This window comes from Tachyglossus aculeatus, chromosome 11 (assembly GCF_015852505.1).
Source record: "Tachyglossus aculeatus isolate mTacAcu1 chromosome 11, mTacAcu1.pri, whole genome shotgun sequence".
NCBI lineage: Eukaryota > Metazoa > Chordata > Mammalia > Monotremata > Tachyglossidae > Tachyglossus > Tachyglossus aculeatus.
This window is the reverse complement of record NC_052076.1, coordinates 14,349,017-14,361,598: the sequence shown is the minus strand read 5'-3', so window position 1 is coordinate 14,361,598 and position 12,582 is coordinate 14,349,017. Positions and strand designations below refer to the sequence as shown.

General features: G+C 51.7%; 1 protein-coding gene across 1 annotated transcript in view; it reads left to right on the top strand.

Moving 5' to 3' along the window:
- The first annotated feature begins 1,221 nt into the window (after window positions 1-1,221).
- PCGF2 (polycomb group ring finger 2) overlaps window positions 1,222-12,582 on the top strand; it is a 28,494-nt gene continuing 17,133 nt past the window's right edge. Inside the window, exon 1 of the mRNA XM_038753991.1 lies at window positions 1,222-1,320. The gene's annotated coding sequence lies outside the window, so the exon portion shown is untranslated. The remainder of the gene's footprint in view (window positions 1,321-12,582) is intronic.

Here is a 12,582-nt window from a genome sequence, read left to right as displayed (position 1 = left end):
TCCTTTGTTTTATTTCTCTGGGCCTCAGTTACCTCCTCTGTACAATGGGGATGAAGACTGTGAGCCCCACGTGGGACCACCTGATCACCTTGTATCCTTCCCAGCGCTTAGAACAGTGCTTGGCACATAGTAAGCGCTTAACAAATACCCCCGCCCCTTCTAGACTGTGAGCCGGTTGTTGGGCAGAGACTGTCTCTGTAGGTTGCCGATTTTTCCTCTCCCAAGCGCTTAGTCCAGTGCTCTGCACACAGTAAGTGCTCAATCAATGCGATGGAGTGAATGAACCCTGAAGCCCCTCCGGTGCTGGTGGCGACCCCCATTTCTCGACATCGGGGTCCTTTGTGTTTCTGATGCCTGATCGATGGCCCATTTTTAGGTCCCCAGTGTCCCTCTCTGCCTGATTTCTTGATTTTCCCGGCCCCCTCCCGGGGGGCTCTGCCCTCTTTGGGGGGTGGGAGAATTTGGGGGCTGGTAGATTTTGGAGGGTGGAAGATTTTGGGGGATGGGAGATTTTGGGGAGTGGGAATTTTGGGGGTGGGGGATTTTGGAGGGTGGAGGATTTTGGAGGGTGGAAGATTTTGGGGGGTGGGAGATTTTGGGGAGTGGGGGATTTTTAGGGGTGGGAGATTTTGGAGGGTAGAAGATTTTGGGGGGTGGGAGATTTTGAAGGGTGGGGGAGATTTTGGAGGGTGGGGGATTTGGGGGTGTGGGGGATTTTGGGGGTGGGGGATTTCGGGGGTGGGAGATTTTGGAGGGTGGGAGATTTGGGAGGGTGGAAGATTTTGGGGGGTGGGAGATTTTGAAGGGTGGGGGAGATTTTGGAGGGTGGGGGATTTGGGGGAGTGGGGGATTTTGGGGGTGGGGGATTTGGGGGGTGGGAGATTTTGCAGGGTGGGAGATTTTAGGGGGTGGGAGATTTTGGAGGGTGGAAGATTTTGGGGGGTGGGAGATTTTGGGGGGTGGGGGATTTTGGGGGGTGGGAGATTTTGGAGGGTGGGGGATGGGGGGGCTAGATGTATTTTGTGGCCGGGGGGCTGGGTGGGGGGCCCTGTCTGCGCCCCTCCTCCCGGCTGCTCAAACCCCCTGAAGGAATGGGGTCACGTGGGGAGGGGGCGGGGCGCACTCTTGGCCATTTTGTGGCCCCCCACGCCCCCTCCCCTTCCCCAGCCCCCCTCCCCACTCCCCTCCTTCCTTCCCTCCCTCCCTCTCCCTCCCTCCCTCCCTCCCTCCTGCCAGCGGCTTTTCCCAACTCCTTTCTTAGAGTGTGGCCTCTCCCCGTTCCTCCTTCCCTCGTCCAGGAGGCCCGGAGCCCAGCCCCAGGTAAGCGCCCCCTCCCCCAAACGGGGCCGGCCCCCCGGGTGGGGGGCCCTGGAGCTCCAGCCCCCCAAAAGGGGGCGATGGGGGCCGTCGTGGCCCCCTCTTGACCTCTGACCCCCGGTCCATCGGGCAGCCGGTCCTTTTGCCTCCGCCCCCCCTTCCCCTTTCTCTCCTCTTTTCCCTCTTTTCCTTCTTCTGCTTCCAAGATGGCCGATGCCCAGTCCCCCCTCTTTTTCCCAGGCCCCCACGCCCCCTCCCCCAAATGCTGCTCCCCCGCTTCTCAATCAGTCAATTAATCAATCGTATTTATTGAGCGCTTACTGTGTGCAGAGCGCTGTACTAAGCGCTTGGGAAGTCCAAGTTGGCAACGTATAGAGACAGTCCCCTCTCCCCGTTGGCCCTGGAGATGGGGGGGGGGGTTTGAGGAGAGGGGGAGGGTCCCCCCATCCATCCTGCAAGTGGGGGTGGGGGTCTCCCATCCCCTCCCCCCAGGGCCTGGGGCGCCCAGGACATTCAGGGGAGTCGGGGGGAAGGGGCTTTAGAGGCCGCCCAATAGAGGAGGGGTCCTCCTTGAGCCCACTGTTGGGTAGGGACTGACTCTATACGTTGCCAACTTGTACTTCCCAAGCGCTTAGTACAGTGCTGTGCACACAGTAAGCGCTCAATAAATACGATTGATTGATTTCCCCTTCCCTACAACGCGGGCCCCCCTCTCCTGGAAGAAACCATCCCACCTCTGGCCCCTTCCCCGCCCCCCAGAAAAGTTTGAGGATGGAGGGGGTGGGAGGAGGGAAACTCAACCCTCTGCCCCCAATCCACCCGCCCCCCACCCCAGGACAGGCCTGTCTTGATATTATTATTATTATTAGCATGTTTGGTTTTGTTCTCTGTCTCCCCCCTTTAGACTGTGAGCCCACTGTTGGGTAGGGACTGTCTCTAGATGTTGCCAACTTGGACTTCCCAAGCGCTTAGTACAGTGCTCTGCAACACAGTAAGTGCTCAATAAATACGATTGATTGATTGATTGATATTGCCCCTCCATCAGGGGGAAGGGCCACCTATTGGGGTCTGGGATCTGGGGTCCTTCAGCCTTGAAGTGTGGGAGGGGGGCTGCACATATCTATTCTATTTTATTTTGTCAATATGTTTGGTTTTGTTCTCTGTCTCCCCCTTTTAGACTGTGAGCCCGCTGTTGGGTAGGGACTGTCTCTAGATGTTGCCAACTTGGACTTCCCAAGCGCTTAGTACAGTGCTCTGCACACAGTAAGCGCTCAATAAATTCGATCGATTGATTGATTGATATTGTCCCTCCATCAGGGGGAAGGGGCACCTATTGGGGTCTGGGGTCCTCCAGCCTTGAAGTGTGGGAGGGGGGCTGCACATATCTATTCTATTTACTTTATTTTGTCAATATGTTTGGTTTTGTTCTCTGTCTCCCCCCTTCTAGACTGTGAGCCCACTGTTGGGTAGGGACCGTCTCCCCATGTTGCCAACTTGTACTTCCCAAGTGCTTAGTACAGTGCTCTGCACACAGTAAGCGCTCAATAAATACGATTGATTGATTGATTGATCGCCTCCCAGTCCCAGGGAGGGGAAGAGGGAAGGAGGCCTTCTAGCCAACCCCCTTCAGCCCTTGGGTCGATTTCTCCATATTTATTTTATTTCTACATATTTACTGTAGTAATGATGGCATTTAGTGAGCGCTTACTATGCGCAAAACACCGTTCTAAGCGCTGGGGAGGTTACAAGGTGATGAGGTGGTCCCACGGGGGGCTCGCCGTCTCCATCCCCATTTTCCAGATGAGGGAACTGAGGCCCCGAGAAGTGAAGTGACTTGCCCAAAGTCACACAGCTAAGTGGCAGAGCTGGGATTTGAACCCATGACCTCTGACTCCAAAGCCCGGGCTCCTTCCACTGAATCATAGCATTTGTTAAGCGCTTACTGTGGGCCAAGCATTATTCTAAGCGCTGGGGAGGATGCGAGGTGATCAGGTTGTCCCACGTGGGGCTCCCCGTCTTCATCCCCATTTTCCAGAGGAGGGGACTGAGGCCCAGAAAAGTGACTTGCCCCAAGTCACCCAGCTGACAATCAGCGGAGCCGGGATTTGAACCCATGACCTCTGACTCCTGAGCCATTGAGCCACGCCGCTATAATAATAATAATAATAATGATGGTATTTGTTAAGCGCTTACTTTGTGATGATGATGGTATTTGTTAAGCGCTTACTATGTGCAAAGCACTGTTCTAAGCGCTGGGGCGGTTACAAGGTAATCAGGTTGTCCCACGGGGGGGCTCACAGTTTTAATCCCCATTTTACAGATGAGGGAACTGAGGCCCAGAGAAGTGAAGTGACTCGCCCGGAGTCACACAGCTGACACTTGGCGGAGCTGGGATTTGAACCCATGACCTCCGACTCCAAAGCCCGGGCTCTTTCCACTGAGCCACGCTGCTTCTCCAATGGTGTGTATGAGCGCTTAGAACGGTGCTCGGCGCTTAGTCCAGTGCTCTGCACACAGTAAACCCTCAATAAATACGACTGATTGATTGGTTGATTAATAACTGCCATCATTCATCATCATCATCATCAATCGTATTTATTGAGCGCTGACTGTGTGCAGAGCACTGTACTAAGCGCTTGGGAAGTACAAATTGGCAACATCTAGAGACAGTCCCTACCCAACAGTGGGCTCACAGCCTAGAAGGGGGAGACAGAGAACAAAACCAAACATACTAACAAAATAAAATAAATAGAATAGATATGTACAAGTAAAATAAATAGAGTAATAAATCCGTACAAACATATATACATATATACAGGTGCTGTGGGGAAGGGAAGGAGGTAAGATGGGGGGGATGGAGAGGGGGACGAGGGGGAGAGGAAGGAAGGGTACTACATAGCAATAACTATGTATTCTGACGGTATTGACACCTGTCTACTTGTTTTGTTGTCCGTCCGTCCCCCCCCTTCTAGACTGTGAGCCCGTCCTTGGGTAGGGACCGTCTCTAGATGTTGTCCAATTGGATTTCCCAAGCGTTTAGTACAGTGCTCTGCACACGGTAGGCGCTCAATCAATACTATTGAATGAATGATTGAGGCCTAGAAATATTCTAGGACTGGCCGTCCGCCGCCCAGCGCCCTTGGCCTTCCTGCTTTCCCTCCCTCTTTGTCTCACCCTGGCCTGTCTCTCAATCAATCAATCAATCAATCATCAATCAATCAATCGTATTTATTGAGCGCTTACTGTGTGCAGAGCACTCTCAGTCAGGTCGTCTCAGTTGGTCTCCCCCATCTCTGCCACCCAAGGGATCTCAATCAATCAATCAATCATCAATCAATCAATCAATCCTATTTATTGAGCACTTACTGTGTGCAGAGCACTCTCAGTCAGGTCGTCTCTGTTTGTTGGTCTCCCCCATCTCCGCCACCCAAGGGATCTCAATCAATCAATCGTATTTATTGAGCGCTTACTATGTGCAGAGCACTGTACTAAGCGCTTGGGAAGTACAAATTGAGTACAAATCTCCCTCCTTCCCATCCCACCCAGGCCCCAAGGGCCAATGTGGCCCTTGGACAAACCTTCAAATGGTGGGGTTGGGGGGTCTCCCACCCACTTTGACCTTGGCCTTGGGGGGGCAAGGAGCGCTGGATGCGGGACACATCCCTGACTCCTGTCAGGATGCCCTTTTCTGGCTTGGGATTTCGCCCCCGTTGGAGTTCAACACAAAAGGGGTGTGTTTGTGTGTGTTTGCATCTGCTGGGGGTGATTGTGTGATGATAGGAGTAATGATGCTATTTGTTAAGCGCTTACTCTGTGCCGAGCACTGTACTAAGCGTTGGGTATTTCCAGGCTTGTATGGGGACGTCTGGCTGAATCTATTTCTGGATGTGTGTCAGGGTGAGGAGCCCGGAGTGTATCTCGCTGGGAGGGTTTGGATGCTGTGTGTGCCTCTTTGGGTCTGGGAGTGTGCATGGGGGGAGTGTATCTGGTTGGGTGTGCTCTGTGTGTGTGGGTCTGTCTGCCTCTGTGGGTCTGGGAGTGTGCGTGGGGGGGGTTGTATCTTGTTGTGTGTCTGTCTGCCTCCTTTGGGTCTGGGAGTGTGCATAGGTGGGGTGTATCTGGTTGTGTGTGTGGGTCTGCCTCTTTGGGTCTGGGAGTGTGCATGGGGGGTTGTATCTGGTTGTGTGTCTGTCTGCCTCTTTGGGTCTGGGAGTGTGCATAGGTGGGGTGTATCTGGTTGTGTGTGTGTGTCTGCCTCTTCGGGTCTGAGAGTATGCGTGGGGGGTGTATCTGGTTGTGTGTGTGTCTGCCTCTTTGGGTCTGGGAGTGTGCATAGGTGGGGTGTATCTGGTTGTGTGTGTGGGTCTGCCTCTCTGGGTCTGAGAGTATGCGTGCGGGGTGTATCTGGTTGTGTGTGTGTCTGCCTCTTTGGGTCTGGGAGTGTGCATGGGGGGGTTGTATCTGGTTGTGTGTCTGTCTGCCTCTTTGGGTCTGGGAGTGTGCATAGGTGGGGTGTATCTGGTTGTGTGTGTGGGTCTGCCTCTCTGGGTCTGAGAGTATGCGTGCGGGGTGTATCTGGTTGTGTGTGTGTCTGCCTCTTTGGGTCTGGGAGTGTGCATGGGGGGGTTGTATCTGGTTGTGTGTCTGTCTGCCTCTTTGGGTCTGGGAGTGTGCATAGGTGGGGTGTATCTGGTTGTGTGTGGGTGTCTGCCTCTCTGGGTCTGAGAGTATGCGTGCGGGGTGTATCTGGTTGTGTGTGTGTCTGCCTCTTTGGGTCTGGGAGTGTGCATGGGGGCGTTGTATGGTTGTGTGTGTGGGTCTGCCTCTCTGGGTCTGGGAGTGTGCGTGGGGTGTGTGTGTATCTGGTTGTGTATGTGTCTGCCTCTCTGGGTCTGAGAGTATGCGTGCGGGGTGTATCTGGTTGTGTGTGTGTGTGTGTGTGTCTGCCCCTCTGGGTCTGGGAGTGTGTGGGGGGTTGTATCTGGTTGTGTGTCTGTCTGCCTCTCTGGGTCTGAGAGTGTGCGTCGGGGGGTGTATCTGGTTGTGTGTGTCTGTCTGCCCCTGTGGGTCTGGGAGTGTGTGTGGGGGGGCGTATCTGATTGTGTGTGTGTGTGTCTGTCTGCCCCCCTGGGTCTGGGAGTGTGTCTCCCCCTCTGGGTCTGGGAGTGTGCGTGGGGGGTGCATCTGGTTGTGTGTGTGTCTGCCTCTTTGGGTCTGGGAGTGTGCGTGGGGGGTGTATCTGTTTGTCTATCTGGTTGTGTGTGTGTCTGTCTGCCCATCTGGGTCTGGGAGTGTGCTTGGGGGGGTGTATCTGGTTGTGTATCTGGTTGTGTGTGTGTCTGTCTGCCCGTCTGGGTCTGGGAGTGTGCTTGGGGGGGTGTATCTGGTTGTGTGTGTGTCTGTCTCTCTAGGTCTGGGAGTGTGCGTCGGGGGGTGTATCTGGTTGGGTGTGTGTCTGCCTCTTTGGGTCTGGGAGTGTGCATGGGGGGGTGTATCAGGTTGTGTGTCTGTGTGTCTGCTCCCCTGGGTCTGGGAGTGTGCTTGGGGGGGGGGGTGTATCTGGTTGTGTGTGTGTCTTATCTGCCTCTCAGAGTTTGGGAGTGTGCGTGGGGGGGTGTATCTGGTTGTGTGTGTCTGCCTCTCTGGGCCTGGGAGTGTGCATGGGGGTGTGTGTGTATCTGGTTGTGTGTGTGCCTGTCTGCCCCTCTGGGTCTGGGAGTGTGCGTGGGGGGGATGTATCTGGCTGGGTGTGTGTGTGTCGGTTTGGTGTGGGTGTCAGTGTCTGTGTCGGGCTGGGGTTGTGTGGCGATGACTAGGCGTGGGTGGGTGGGGGGGGGGTGCGACGGGTTGGTTGTGTCTGGGTTACACATATGTGTGAGTCTCCCTGGGTTTGGGGGTGTGGATCTGATTGTCTTTGGAGCTGTGTGTGTGTGTGGTGTGTGTGCGCGCATCTCTGTTTGGCTTTAGTAGGTGTATTTGTGTATCCGGCTGGCAAGGTCTGTGGGTGTGTTTGGCTTAGGATGCTTGTATAGGAGCCTGGGTGTGTGTGGGGGGTGTGTGTGTGTGTGTGTATATGTGTGTGTCTCACGCTCCCTGGATGCCCGGGCATCTGATTAGGCTGGAGACGTGTGCGTGTATATGTGTTAATTTGTTCAATCCTATTTATTGAGCGCCTACGGTGTGCAAAGCACTGTAGCAAGCGCTTGAGTGTGTGCGTGCATGTGTGTAAATTCGTTCAATCCTATTTATTGAGCGCCTACGGTGTGCTAAGCACTGTAGCAAGCCCTTGAGTGTGTGCATGCCTATTTGTAAATGATGATGATGATGATGATGGCATTTATTAAGCGCTTACTATGTGCAAAGCACTGTTCTAAGCGCTGGGGAGTTTACAAGGTGATCAGGTTGTCCCACGGGGGGCTCACAGTCTCAATCCCCATTTTACAGATGAGGTAACCGAGGCCCAGAGAAGTGAAGTGACTTGCCCAAAGTCACACAGCTGACAAGTGGCGGAGCCGGGATTTGAACCCGTGACCTCTGACTCCCAAGCCCGGGCGCTTTCCACTGAGCCACGCTGCTTCCCTTTATTGAGCGCTTACTGTGTGCAGAGCACTGGACTAAGCGCTTGGGAAGGACAAGTTAACCCAACCTTTTAAGGTTAACTTGACCTTTCTGGGCCTCAGTTTCCCCCCCTGAAAACACAGCCCCTTCCTGGGGGGCTGGGAAGGGAGATGGTGGGAAAATGCCCCAGGCAGGGACAGCCGAGGAAGAAATTCCTTGGGCAAGTGGGGGGCGGGGGTGTCCCCTTGTCATTCATTTATTCAGTAGTATTTAGTGAACACTTACTCTTTAATTCATTCATTGTCATATTTATTGAGCGCTTACTGTGTGCAGAGCAGTGTACTAAGCGCTTGGGAAGTACAAGTTGGCGACATATAGGGACGGTCCCTACCCAACAGCGGGCTCACAGTCTAGAAGGGGGAGACAGACAACAAAACAAAACATATTAACAAAATAAAATAAATAGAATTATGGTACTTGTTAAGCGCTTCCTATGTGCCTGGCACTGTTCTAAGCACTGGGGTAGATCCAACTTAATCAGGTTGGACACAGTCCCTGTCCCACGTGGGGCTCCCGCGGTCTTAAAACCCATTTTTTACGGATGAGGAAACTGAGGCCCACAGAAGTGAAGCGACTTGATAAAATAATAGAAATCATGATGGCATTTGTTAAGCGCTTACTATGTGCAAAGCACCGTTCTAAGCGCTGGGGAGGTTAGGAGGTGATCAGGTTGTCCCCCGGGGGGCTCACACAATTTTTAATCCCCATTTTCCAGATGAGGGAACTGAGGCCCAGTGAAGTGACTTGCCCAGAGTCACCCGGCTGACAGTTGGCGGAGCCGGGATTTGAACCCATGGCCTCCGACTCCAAAGCCCGGGCTCTTCAGCGCTTGGAACGGTGCTTTGCACATAGTAAGCGCTTAACAAATGCCATCATTATTTCTATTATTTTATTAAGTCGCTTCACTTCTCTGGGCCTCAGTTCCCTCTGCCGTAAAAAATGGGTTTTAAGACTGTGAGCCCACTGTTGGGTAGGGACTGTCTCTATATGTTGCCAACTTGTACTTCCCAAGCGCTTAGTACAGTGCTCTGCACACAGTAAGCGCTCAATAAATACAATTGATTGATTGATTATCAGTCCTCAGCTTCCAAGCGGGGTTGTTCCTCTCCCCATCTCAGCTAGAAAGTCGGGGAGGCTGGAGGCTGAGGCGGTTCCCAAGCGCTTAGTACGGTGCTCTGCACACAGTAAGCGCTCAATAAATACGATTGAATGAATGAATGAGTGGAGGGGTAATCCATCATCAATCAATCAATCAATCAGCCATATTTATTGAGCGCTCACAGTGGGCAGAGCACTGTACTAAGCGCTAGGGAGATTGAGGTATAAAAGAGTTGGCAGACACGTTCCCTGCCCCCAAGGAGCTTACTGGACCAGAGGGGGAAACAGACATAATTATATCTAAATAAATAAATTCCAGATATGGAAATAAAATCCAGATATGGAAATGGGTGCTGTGGGGCTGGGGTTGGGCGGGGTGAAGGGAGAAAAGGAAACTAATCTAACTAAACTAAATCTAATCTGCTTTAATAATGACGGCATTTATTAAGCGCTAACTATGTGCAAATCAATCGTATTGAGCGCTTACTGTGTGCAGAGCACTGTACTAAGCGCTTGGGAAGTCCAAGTTGGCAACATCTAGAGACGGTCCCTACCCAACAGCGGGCTCACAGTCTAGAAGGGGGAGACAGACAACAAAACAAAACATATTGACAAAATAAAATAAATAGAATATTCATTCATTCATTCAATCGTATTTATTGAGCGCTTACTGTGTGCAGAGCACTGTACTAAGCGCTTGGAAAGTCCAAATTGGCAACACACAGATCCGGTCCCTACCCAACAGCGGGCTCACAGTCTAGAAGGGGGAGACAGACAACAAAACAAAACATATTAACAGAGTTCATTCATTCACTCATTCAATCGTATTTATTGAGCGCTTACTGTGTGCAGAGCACTGTACTAAGCGCTTGGAAAGTCCAAGTTGGCAACACATAGATCCGGTCCCTACCCAACAGCGGGCTTACAGTCTAGAAGGGGGAGACAGACAACAAAAAACAAAACATATTAACAGAGTTCGTTCATTCATTCATTCAATCGTATTTATTGAGCGCTTACTGTGTGCAGAGCACTGTACTAAGCGCTTGGGAAGTATGTACAAGTAAAATAAATACGATTGAAGGAACCAATCAATCGTATTTATTGAGCGCTTACTGTGTGCAGAGCACTGTACTAAGCGCTTGGGAAGGCCATGTTGGCAACATCTAGAGACGGTCCCTACCCAACAGCGGGCTCACAGTCTAGAAGGGGGAGACAGAGAACAAAACATATTAACAAAATAAAATAAGTAAAATAAATATGTACAAGTAAAATAAATAAATAAATCGAGTAATAAATATGTACAAACATATATACATATATACAGGTGCTGTGGGGAAGGGAAGGAGGTATTGTACTAAGCGCTGGGGTGGGGAAAAGCCAATTGGGTTGGACACAGCTACTGTCATTCATTCAGTCGTATTTACTGAAAACTTACTTTGCACTGAGCACTGTGCTAAGCCCTAGAGGTGTCTGATGGGACATGTCTGTCAGGACAGGCTGAGCCTGCTTTTGGGTAGGGACTGTCCCTATATGTTGCCAACTTGGACTTCCCAAGCGCTTAGTCCAGTGCTCTGCACACAGTAAGCGCTCAATAAATACGATCGACTGAATGAATGAATGACAGGCTGCAGCCTGGGGAGAAAGAAAGAAAAGTCCAGTGCTCTGCGCTAGAGAAGCAGCGTGGCTCAGTGGAAAGAGCCCGGGCTTGGGAGTCAGAGGTCATGGGTTCGAATCCCGGCCCTGCCACATGTCTGCTGTGTGACCTTGGGCAAGTCACCTAACTTCTCTGAGCCTCAGTTCCCTCACCTGTAAAATGGGGATTAAGACTGTGAGCCTCACATGGGACAATCTGATCACCTTGTATAATAATAATAATAATGACATTTATTAAGTGCTTACTATGTGCAAAGCACTGTTCTAAACCTGGGGAGGTTACAAGGTAATCAGGTTGTCCCACGGGGGCCTCACAGTTTGAATCCCCATTTTACAGATGAGGGAACTGAGGCCGAGAGAGAAGTTAAGTGACTTGCCCAAAGCCACACAGCTGACAGTCGGCAGAGCCCGGATTTGAACCTCTGACTCCAAAGCCCAGGCTCTTTCCACAGCGCTTAGAACGGTGCTTTGCACATAGTAAGCACTTAACAAACGCCATTATTACATTACATGCGGTAAGCGCTCAGTAAATAGAGAAGCAGCGTGGCTCAGTGGAAAGAGCCCGGGCTTTGGAGTCCGAGGTCATGGGTTCAAATTCCGGCTCTGCCAGTTGTCAGCTGTGTGGCTCTGGGCAAGTCACTTCACTTCTCTGGGGCCTCGGTTCCCTCATCTGCAAACTGGGGATTAATCATCATCATCATCAATCGTATTTATTGAGCGCTTACTATGTGCAGAGCACTGTACTGAGCGCTTGGGAAGTACAAATTGGCAACATATAGAGACAGTCCCTACCCAACAGTGGGCTCACAGTCTAAAAGGGGGAGACAGAGAACAAAACCAAACATACTAACAAAATAAATAGAATAGATATGTACAAATAAATTAAATAGAGTAAAAAAAAATGTACAAACATATACACATATATACAGGTGAGCCCCCTGTGCTCACCTGATTAATGTGAGCCCCCCGTGGGACCTTGTACATAGTAAGCGCTTAATAAATGCCGTTATTAATTATTATTCAATACGATGGAGCGAATGAAGAGGCCTCCCAAGCAGGAAAGGAACAGGAAAGAGTTAAGGGAGCCCCTGTCCCCGGCCCGGCACGGCCCGCCCAGGCTGGGGCTGAAGCAGGATCTGGTGTCAGGTGTGTGGGGGGCTCAGAGGAGCTGGGGGATTGGGGAAAGGGGGGCTTGGTGTGATCCTGTTGACTGTTGCTGTTGGAAACTTGCCAACCAGGCCCTGCAGGTAACCATGGCGACCAGGAGAGAGCCCTAATCAGCAGCCAGGAGCCCCCTCCCCATCGCCCCGTCCTGTCCCCACCGCCCCTCCAGGTGACAAAGAGCTTGGCTTTGAGCGGGGATGGGGCGTGGGGGGACACTGGCTCAGGACGTGGTTTTTCCCAGGGAGGTGGGGTGTTTGTGTGTCTGTGTTGGGGGGTCCCTCCCTCCCTCCCTCCATTCCAACCTTAAGAGGTGGTCTTCCTCCTTTCAGGGCCCTACTGAGAGCTCACCTCCTCCAGGAGGCCTTCCCACACTGAGCCCCTTCCTTCCTCTCCCCCTCGCCCCCATCTTACCTCCTTCCCTTCCCCACAGCACCTGTATGTATATATGCCTGTACATATTTATTACTCTATTTATTTTACTTGTACATATCCCCCTCTCCATCCCCCATCTTACCTCCTTTCCTTCCCCACAGCACCTGTATATATGTATATATGCCTGTACGTATTTATTACTCTATTTATTTTACTTGTACCTATCTATTCTATTTATTTTATTTTGTTAGTATGTTTGGTTTTGTTCTCTGTCTCCCGCTTCTAGACTGTGAGCCCACTGTTGGGTAGGGACTGTCTCTGTATGTCGCCAACTTGGACTTCCCAAGTGCTTAGTACAGT